Source organism: Arachis ipaensis, chromosome B7 (genome assembly GCF_059453495.1).
Source record: "Arachis ipaensis isolate K30076 ecotype BB chromosome B7, ASM5945349v1, whole genome shotgun sequence".
NCBI classification, from domain to species: domain Eukaryota; kingdom Viridiplantae; phylum Streptophyta; class Magnoliopsida; order Fabales; family Fabaceae; genus Arachis; species Arachis ipaensis.
Genome location: NC_142442.1, coordinates 87,956,038 through 87,965,342, shown reverse-complemented (window position 1 = coordinate 87,965,342; position 9,305 = coordinate 87,956,038). Strand labels below are relative to the sequence as shown.

Here is a 9,305-nt window from a genome sequence, read left to right as displayed (position 1 = left end):
CCCGAGAGTTGTGCGAGTTTTGGGCTAGAGTTGTGCCTCTAGCACAAAACCACCCACACGTACACGTCGCCTCTCTCTGGTTCCACCCACACGTACGCGTGCCACACGCGTATACGTCGGACCCCTTCCACCTCACCCATGCGTGCGCGTGGCATGATGCGTATGCGTGGACAATCCTTCCATCCGCCTTCTTTTCTTGTCTTCTTTCCATTTTTTTCCTTCTTCTCTCTTCTTCGTTTCTCCCACCCATCATCCAACACTGCCAAACGCCATGCATTAACCCCTAGTTAGTTATTTAGCTAGTTTAATTTTGGATTTAATTTTTGTTTCTCATTACAAGTGTTGGATCATTAGTGATATACTATTCATTGCTGCCTATTATTGACTTACTCTTCCTTGCTCTTGCGTTTTCTCATCTCTTGTACTATTTGCTATTTTTCATGGATGAGTTATCATAAGCAAAAATGGAAGCGGGAGAAGAACATGCAATACCGGGTGACCTACCAGCTGAAGGTAGCAACTCGGAGAGTCGCCATACCCCTTGCTCATCATTGGATGCACCGAGGACGGTGCAAACTTTTAAGTGTGGGGAGGACGTCCGACCGATTGGCATTTTTGGGTGACAATTTCTAATCCCAACACTTTTGCATTTCATTTTAGGAATTTTTGTTACATTTTCTTGTGTTGCTGATGAGCGGATAATTTATACGCTTTTTGGCATTGTTTTTACATAGTTTCCAGTATGATTTAGTTAGTTTTTAGTATATTTTTATTAGTTTTTAAATAAAAATCACATTTCTAGACTTTAATATGAGTTTGTGTATTTTTCTGTGATTTCAGGTATTTTTTGGCTGAAATTGAAGGACTTGAGCAAAAATCAGATTCAGAGGTTGAAGAAGGACTGCAGATGCTGTTGGATTCTGACCTCCCTGCACTCAAAGTAGATTTTCTGGAGCTACAGAACTCCAAATGGCACGCTCTCAATTATGTTGGAAAGTAGACATCCAGGGCTTTCCAGCAATATATAATATTCCATACTTTTTCCGAGTTTAGATGACGCAAACTGGCGTTCAACGCCAGCTTTCTGCTCTATTCTAGAGTTAAATGCCAGAAACAGGTTGCAAAGTGGAGTTAAACGCCAGAAACAGGTTACAAACTGGCGTTCAACTCCAAGAGAAGCCTCTACACGTGTAAAGCTCAATGCTCAGCCCAAGCACACACCAAATGGGCCCCGGAAGTGGATTTCTGCATCATTTACTCATTTCTGTAAACCCTAGTAACTAGTCTGATATAAATAGGACCCTTTACTATTGTATTAGACATATTTGATCAGTCTTATGCTATCTTAGACCTTTATGGAGGCTGGCCATTTGGCCATGCCTGGACCTTGTTCTTATGTATTTTCAACGGTAGAGTTTCTACATACCATAGATTAAGGTGTGGAGCTCTGCTGTTCCTCATGAATTAATGCAAAGTACTATTGTTTTTCTATTCAATTCAAGCTTATTCCTATTCTAAGATGTTCATTCGCACCCAAGAACATGATGAATGTGATGATTATGTGACACTCATCATCATTCTCACTTACGAACGCATGCCTGACAAACACTTCCGTTCTACATGCAAACAAGCTAGAATGAATATCTCTTAGATATCTATTACAGAGGACCGAGTCTGAGATATTAGAGTCTTCGTGGTATAAGTTAGAACCCATGGATAGCCATTCCTGAGATCCGGAAAGTCTAAACCTTGTCTGTGGTATTCCGAGTAGGATCTGGGAAGGGATGGCTATGATGAGCTTCAAACTCGCGAGTGCTGGGCATAGTGACAGACGCAAAAGGATAGTAAATCCTATTCCAGTATGATCGAGAACCGACAGATGATTAGCCATGCAGTGACAGCGCATTGGACCATTTTCACAGAGAGGACGGGATGTAGCCATTGACAAGGGTGATGCCCAACATACAGCTTGCCATGGAAAGGAGTGGGAATGATTGGATGAAGACAATAGGAAAGCAGAGGTTCAGGAGGAACGAAAGCATCTCTATACGCTTATCTGAAATTCTCACCAATGAATTACATAAGTATCTCTATCCTAGTTTATATTTTATTTATATTTATTATCACTTCACCATAACCATTTGGATCCGCCTGACTGAGATTTACAAGGTGACCACAGCTTGCTTCAAGCCGACAATCTCCGTGGGATCGACCCTTACTCACGTAAGGTTTATTACTTGGACGACCCAGTGCACTTGCTGGTTTGTTGTGCGAAGTTGTGACAAAGTGTGATTCACGTTTGAGAGCACCAAGTCTTTGGCGCCGTTGTTGATGATCCCAATTTCGTGCACCAAGTTTTTAGCGCCGTTGCCGGGGATTGTTCGAGTTTGGAAAACTGACGGTTCATCTTGTTGCTCAGATTAGGTAATTTTATTTTAATTTTGAGCTTTTTGTTTTTATTATTATTAATTTCAAAAAAAAAAATAATAATAAATATTTTCAAAAATATATTTTTCTTCAGAATTTTTAAGAATGAATTCTAGGGTTTCATGAAGCATGTTGAAGCCTGGCTGGCTGTAAAGCCATGTCTAATTCATTTGGACTGGGGCTTCCACTTATCAGCATAGAATGAAGTTGGATGAAATATCAGCTGTTGTATGTCTGATTTGTATCTGCTAAAGCTTGGCTGGCCATTGGCCATGTCTAGTGTTTTAGACCGGAGCTTTCACTGAAAGCTTGGCTGGCTAGTAAGCCATGTCTAATTCCTGGACTGGAGCTTTAGACTAACAGTGCAAGATTCCTGGAATTCCTATTAAAAATTTTGAAATCCTTATTTTCTTTTTCAAAATAATTTTTGAAAAATATACAAAAAAATTTAATAAAATCATAAAAACCAAAAATTTGATGTTTCTTGTTTAAGTCTTGCGTCAGTTTTTAAGTTTGGTGTCAATTACATGTTTATCTCTTTCTTGCATTTTTCAAAAATTCATGCATTGCATTCTTCATGATCTTCAAGTTGTTCTTGGTAAGTCTTCTTGTTTGATCTTTAAAATTTCTTGTTTTATATCTTTTCTTGTTTCTCATATGCATTTTTGAATTATTAATGTCTCAACATTGAAAATTTCAAAGTTTGGTGTCTTGCATGTTTTTCTTTTCTTAAAAATTTTTCAAAAATAAGTTCTTGGTGTTTATCTTGACATTCAAAGTGTTCTTGGTGTTTATCTTGACATTCATAGTGTTCTTGCATGCATTATGTGTTTTGATCCAAAATTTTCATGCATTGAGTCTTTTTGATGTTTTTCTCTCTCATCATTAAAATTCAAAAGATCAAAAAAATATCTTTCCCTTTTTCTTCTCATAAAATTCAAAAATTTGAGTTGACTTTTTAAAAAATTTTTAAAATCTAGTTGTTTCTTATCAGTCAAATCAAATTTTCAATTTAAAAATTCTATCTTTTTCAAATCTTTTTCAAAAATCAAATCTTTTTCATTTTTCTTTTATGATTTTCAAAAATTTCAAATTAATTTTCAAAAATCTTTTTCTTATTTTATTTCATAATTTCAAAACCTTTACTAACAATTAATGTGATTGATTCAACAATTTCAAGTTGTTACTTGCCTATTAAGAAAGATTCAATCTTTAAACTTTAAATTCATATCTTTTTGTTTCTTGTTAGTCAAGTAATCAACTTTAATTTTCAAAATCAAATATCTTAATATTTCTTTTTCAAATCTTTTTCAAAATAAGTCTCAATAACATCTTTTTCAAAATCAATTTCAAAATCTTTTCTAACCTCTTATCTTTTCAAATTGATTTTCAAATCTTTTTCAAATTAATCCTATCTTTTTGTTTGATTCTTATCTTTTTTAAAACTACTTAACTAATTCTCTTTCTCTAATTTTCGAAAATCACCTTCCTCTTTTTCAAAAATTTCTTTTTAATTAACTAATTGTTTTGAATTTTAATTTAATTTAATTTAATTTTTCTTTTTTTATTTTATTTTCGAATTTCAAATTTAAATTTAAATTAAAAACAAAAATATTTTTCTTTTCTTTTCAATTATTTTCGAAAATTCTTCCCTCTCTCATCTCCTTCTAATTATTTACTTATCTACTAACACCCCTCTTTCACCCAAGAATTCGAACCCACTCCTCTCCCCTGTGTTGGATTTTTATCTTTTCTTTCTTCTATTCTTTTCTTCTTCTACTCGCATAAAGGAATCTCTATACTGTGACATAGAGGATTCCATATTTTCTTTTCTGTTTTCTTCTTTTTCATATGAATAGGAACAAGGATAAGAACATTCTTGTTGAAGCTGATCCTGAACTTGAAAGGACTCTGAAGAGGAAGCTAAGGGAAGCTAAAGCACAACTCTCTGGAGAAAATCTGACAGAAATTTTCGAAAAAGAAGGAGACATGGCCAAAAATAAACAAGCAAGGAAGATGCATGGTGACTTTACTGCACAAAATTCCAATTTACATGGAAGAAGCATCTCAATCCCTACCATTGGAGCAAACAATTTTAAGCTGAAACCTCAACTAGTTTCTCTGATGCAACAGAACTGCGAGTTTCATGGACTTCCATCAGAAGATCCTTTTCAGTTCTTAACTGAATTCTTGCAAATCTGTGATACTGTTAAGACCAATGGGGTTGATCCCGAGGTCTACAGGCTTATGCTTTTCCCGTTTGCTGTACGAGACAGAGCTAGAATATGGTTGGATTCTCAACCTAAAGATAACCTGAACTCTTGGGATAAGCTGGTCACGACTTTCTTAGCCAAGTTCTTTCCTCCTCAAAAGCTTAGAAAGCTTAGAGTGGATGTTCAAACTTTCAAACAGAAGGAAGGTGAATCCCTCTATGAAGCTTGGGAGAAATACAAGGAACTGACCAAAAAGTGTCCTTCTAACATGCTTTCCGAATGGACCATCTTGGATATATTCTATGATGGTCTGTCTGAGCTATCAAAGATGTCACTGGACCATTCTGCAGGTGGATCCATTCACCTAAAGAAAACGCCTGCAGAAGCTCAAGAACTCATTGACATGGTTGCAAATAACCAGTTCATGTACACTTCTGAAAGGAATCCTGTGAGTAATGGGACGCCTCAGAGGAAGGGACTTCTTGAAATTGATACTCTGAATGCCATATTGGCTCAGAACAAAATATTGACTCAGTAAGTCAATATGATCTCTCAGAGTCTGAATGGATTGAAGGAATCATCCAACAGTACTAAAGAGGCATCTTCTGAAGAAGAAGCTTATGATCCTGAGAACCCTGCAATAGCAGAGGTGAATTACATGGGTGAACCCTATGGAAATACCTATAATCCCTCATGGAGAAATCATCCAAATTTCTCATGGAAGGATCAGCAAAAGCCTCAACAAGGGTTTAATAATGGTGGAAGAAACAGGTTTAGCAATAGCAAACCTTTTCTATCATCCACTCAGCAACAGACAGAGAATTCAGAGCAGAACCCATCTAGCTTAGCAAATATAGTCTCTGATCTATCTAAGGCCACTGTGAGTTTCATGAATGAAACAAGGTCCTCCATTAGAAATTTGGAGGCACAAGTGGGCCAGCTGAGTAAAAGGGTCATTGAAACTCCTCCGAGTACTCTCCCAAGCAATACAGAAGAAAATCCAAAGAGAGAGTGCAAGGCCATTGACTTGACCATCGTGGCCGAACCTACAAGGGAGGAGGAGGAGGACGTGAATCCTAGTGAGGAAGACCTCCTAGGACATTCAGTGACCAATAAGGAGTTTCCCTTTGAGGAACCAAAGGAATCTGAGGCTCATCTAGAGACCATAGAGATTCCATTGAACCTCATTCTGCCCTTCATGAGCTCTGATGAGTATTCTTCTTCTGAAGAGAATGAAGATGTTACTGAAGAGCAAGTTGCTAAGTACCTTGGTGCAATCATGAAGCTGAATGCCGAATTATTTGGTAATGAGACTTGGGAAGATGAACCTCCCTTGCTCACCAATGAACTGAATGCATTGGATAGGCAGAAATTACCTCAAAAGAAACAGGATCCTGGCAAATTCTTAATACCCTGTACCATAGGCACCATGACCTTTGAGAAGGCTCTGTGTGACCTGGGGTCAGGAATAAACTTAATGCCACTCTCTGTAATGGAGAAACTTGGGATCTTTGAGGTGCAAGCTGCCAGAATCTCATTAGAGATGGCAGACAACTCAAGAAAATAGGCTTATGGATAAGTAGAGGACGTGTTAGTAAAGGTTGAAGGCCTTTACATCCCTACTGATTTCATAATCCTAGACACTGGAAGGATGAGGATGAATCCATCATCCTTGGAAGACCCTTCCTAGTCATAGCAAGAGCTGTAATTGATATGGACAGAGGATAGTTAGTCCTTCAACTGAATGAGGACAACCTTGTGTTTAAAACTCGAGGATCTCCTTCTGTAACCATGGAGAGGAAGCATGAAAAGCTTCTCTCACTGCAGAGTCAACCAAAGCCCCCACAGTCAAACTTTAAGTTTGGTGTTTGGAGGCCACAACCAAACTTTAAGTTTGGTGTTGAACCCCCACATTCAAACTCTAAGTTTGGTGTTGGGAGGTCCCAACAATGCTCTGCACATTTATGAGGCTCCATGAGAGCTCACTGTCAAGCTATTGACATTAAAGAAGCGCTTGTTGGGAGGCAAATACCCTTCACCAATCACCTCAATCACTCTTCCCCATCACATCTTCACCATTCACATCCATCCCCTCTTCCCCATAAACCCTACCTACCTCCAAAATTCAAACTCTTTTCCCTCCCAAACCCAACCCTAATAGCCGCACCCTAAACCTTCTCCCACCCCTATATAAACCCCTCATTCCTTCTTCATTTTCACACAACACAACCCTTTCTTCTTACCCTTAGCCGACTACACACCTCTCTCCCTTTCCTCCATTCTTTCTCTTCTTCTCCTTCTTTCTTTCTTCTTTTGCTCGGGGACGAGCAAACATTTTAAGTTTAGTGTGGTAAAAAGCATTGCTTTTTGTTTTTCCATAACCATCAATGGCACCTAAGGCCAGAGAATCCTTAAGAAAGAGGAAAGGGAAGGCAATTGCTTCCACCTCTGAGTCATAGAAGATGGAGAGATTCATCTCAAAGGTCCATCAAGACCACTTCTATAAAGTTGTGGCCAAAAAGAAAGTGATCCCTGAGGTTACTTTCAAGCTCAAAAAGAATGAGTATCCGGAGATCCGACTTGAGATCCAAAGAAGAGGTTGGGAAGTTCTCACCAACCCCATTCAACAAGTCGAGATCTTAATGGTTCAAGAGTTCTATGCAAACGCATGGATCACTAGGAACCATGATCAAAGTGTGAACCCGAATCCAAAGCATTGGCTCACCATGGTTCAGGGGAAATACTAAGATTTCAGTCCGGAAAATGTAAGGCTGGCATTCAACTTGCCAATGATGGAAGAAAACGCACGCCCCTACACTAGAAGGGTCAACTTTGATCAAAGGTTGGACCAAGTCCGCATGGACATATGTGTGGAAGGAGCTCAATGGAAAATTGACTCAAGAGGCAAGCCGGTTCAATTGAGAAGACTGGACCTTAAACCTGTAGCTAGAGGATGGTTGGAGTTTATTCAACGCTCAATCATTCCTACTAGCAACCGGTCTAAAGTTACTATAGATCGGGCCATCATGATCCATAGTATCATGATTGGGGAGGAAGTGGAAGGTCATGAGATTATACCTCAGGAAATCTACAAGGTGGCTGACAAGTCCTCTACTTTGGCAAGGTTAGCCTTTCATCACCTCATCTGCCACCTCTGCAATTCGGCTGGAATTGACATAGAGGGAGACATCCTCATTGAAGAGGACAAGCCCATCACTAAGAAAAGGATGGAGCAAACAAGAGATCATGGACCTCAACAAGAGCATGAGGAAATTCCTCACCATGAAATCCCTGAGATGCCTCAGGAGATGCACCTTCCTCCACAAAATTATTGGGAGTAAATCAACACCTCCCTAGGAGAATTAAGTTCCAACATGGGACAACTAAGGATGGAGCACCAAGAGCACTCCATCATCCTCCATGAGATTAGAGAAGATCAAAGAGCTCTGAGGGAGGAGCAACAAAGATAAGGAAGAGACATAGAGGAGCTCAAAAGCACCATTGGTTCTTCAAGAAGAGGAAGACGCCACCTTCACTAAGGTGGACTCATTCCTTAATCTCCTTGTCTATTTATTTTACTATTTTTCGATTTTTTTGAGCTTTAGGTTTTATTGATGTTTGTGTCTTTACTATATGATCACTAGTGTCTAAGTGTCTATGCCTTAAAGTTGTGAATGTCCTATGAACCCATCACCTTTCTTAAATGAAAAATGTTTTAATTAAAAAAGAACAAGAAGTACATGGTTTCGAATTCATCCTTGAAACTAGTTTAATTATTTTGATGTGGTGACAATACTTTTTGTTTTCTGAATGAATGCTTGAACAATGCATATGTCTTTTGATATTGTAGTTTATGAATTTTAAATATGTTGGCTCTTGAAAGAATGATGAAAAGGAGAAATGTTATTGATAATCTGAAAAATCATAAAATTGATTCTTGAAGCAAGAAAAAGCAGTGAATAGAGAAGAGCTTGCGAAAAAAGAAAAAAAATGGCGAAAAAAAAGAGAGAAAAAGAAAAAGCAAGCAGAAAAAGACAAAAGCTCTTTAAACCAAAAGGCAAGAGTAAAAAGCTAATAGCCCTTAAAACCAAAAGGCAAGGGTAATAAAAAGGATCCAAGGCTTTGAGCATCAGTGGATAGGAGGGCCTAAAGGAATAAAATCCTAGCCTAAGCGGCTAAACCAAGCTGTCCCTAACTATGTGCTTGTGGCGTGAAGGTGTCAAGTGAAAACTTGAGACAGAGCGGTTAAAGTCAAGGTCCAAAGCAAAAAAAGAGTGTGCTTAAGAATCCTGGACACCTCTAATTGGGGACTTTATCAAAGCTGAGTCACAATCTGAAAAGGTTCACCCAGTTATGTGTCTGTGGCATGTATGTATCCGGTGGTAATACTGGAAGACAGAGTGCTTAGGGCCACGGCCAAGACTCATAAAGTAGCTGTGTTCAAGAATCAACATACTGAACTAGGAAAATCAATAACACTATCTGAATTCTAAATTCCTATAGATGCCAATCATTTTGAACATCAAAGGATAAAGTGAGATGCCATAACTATTCAAGAGGCAGAAAGCTACAAGTCTCGCTCATCTGATTGGAGCTAAGTTTCATTGATATTTTGGAATTTATAGTATATTCTCTTCTTTTTATCCTATTTGATTTTCAGTTGCT

General features: G+C 38.3%; 1 non-coding gene across 1 annotated transcript; it reads right to left on the bottom strand.

Annotated features, from left to right (window-relative positions):
• Nucleotides 1-4,806: 4,806 nt before the first annotated feature.
• Nucleotides 4,807-4,914, bottom strand: LOC148553275 (small nucleolar RNA R71). The gene has a single exon (XR_015892559.1). It is a non-coding gene; the product is annotated as a small nucleolar RNA R71 (small nucleolar RNA).
• Nucleotides 4,915-9,305: the final 4,391 nt, after the last annotated feature.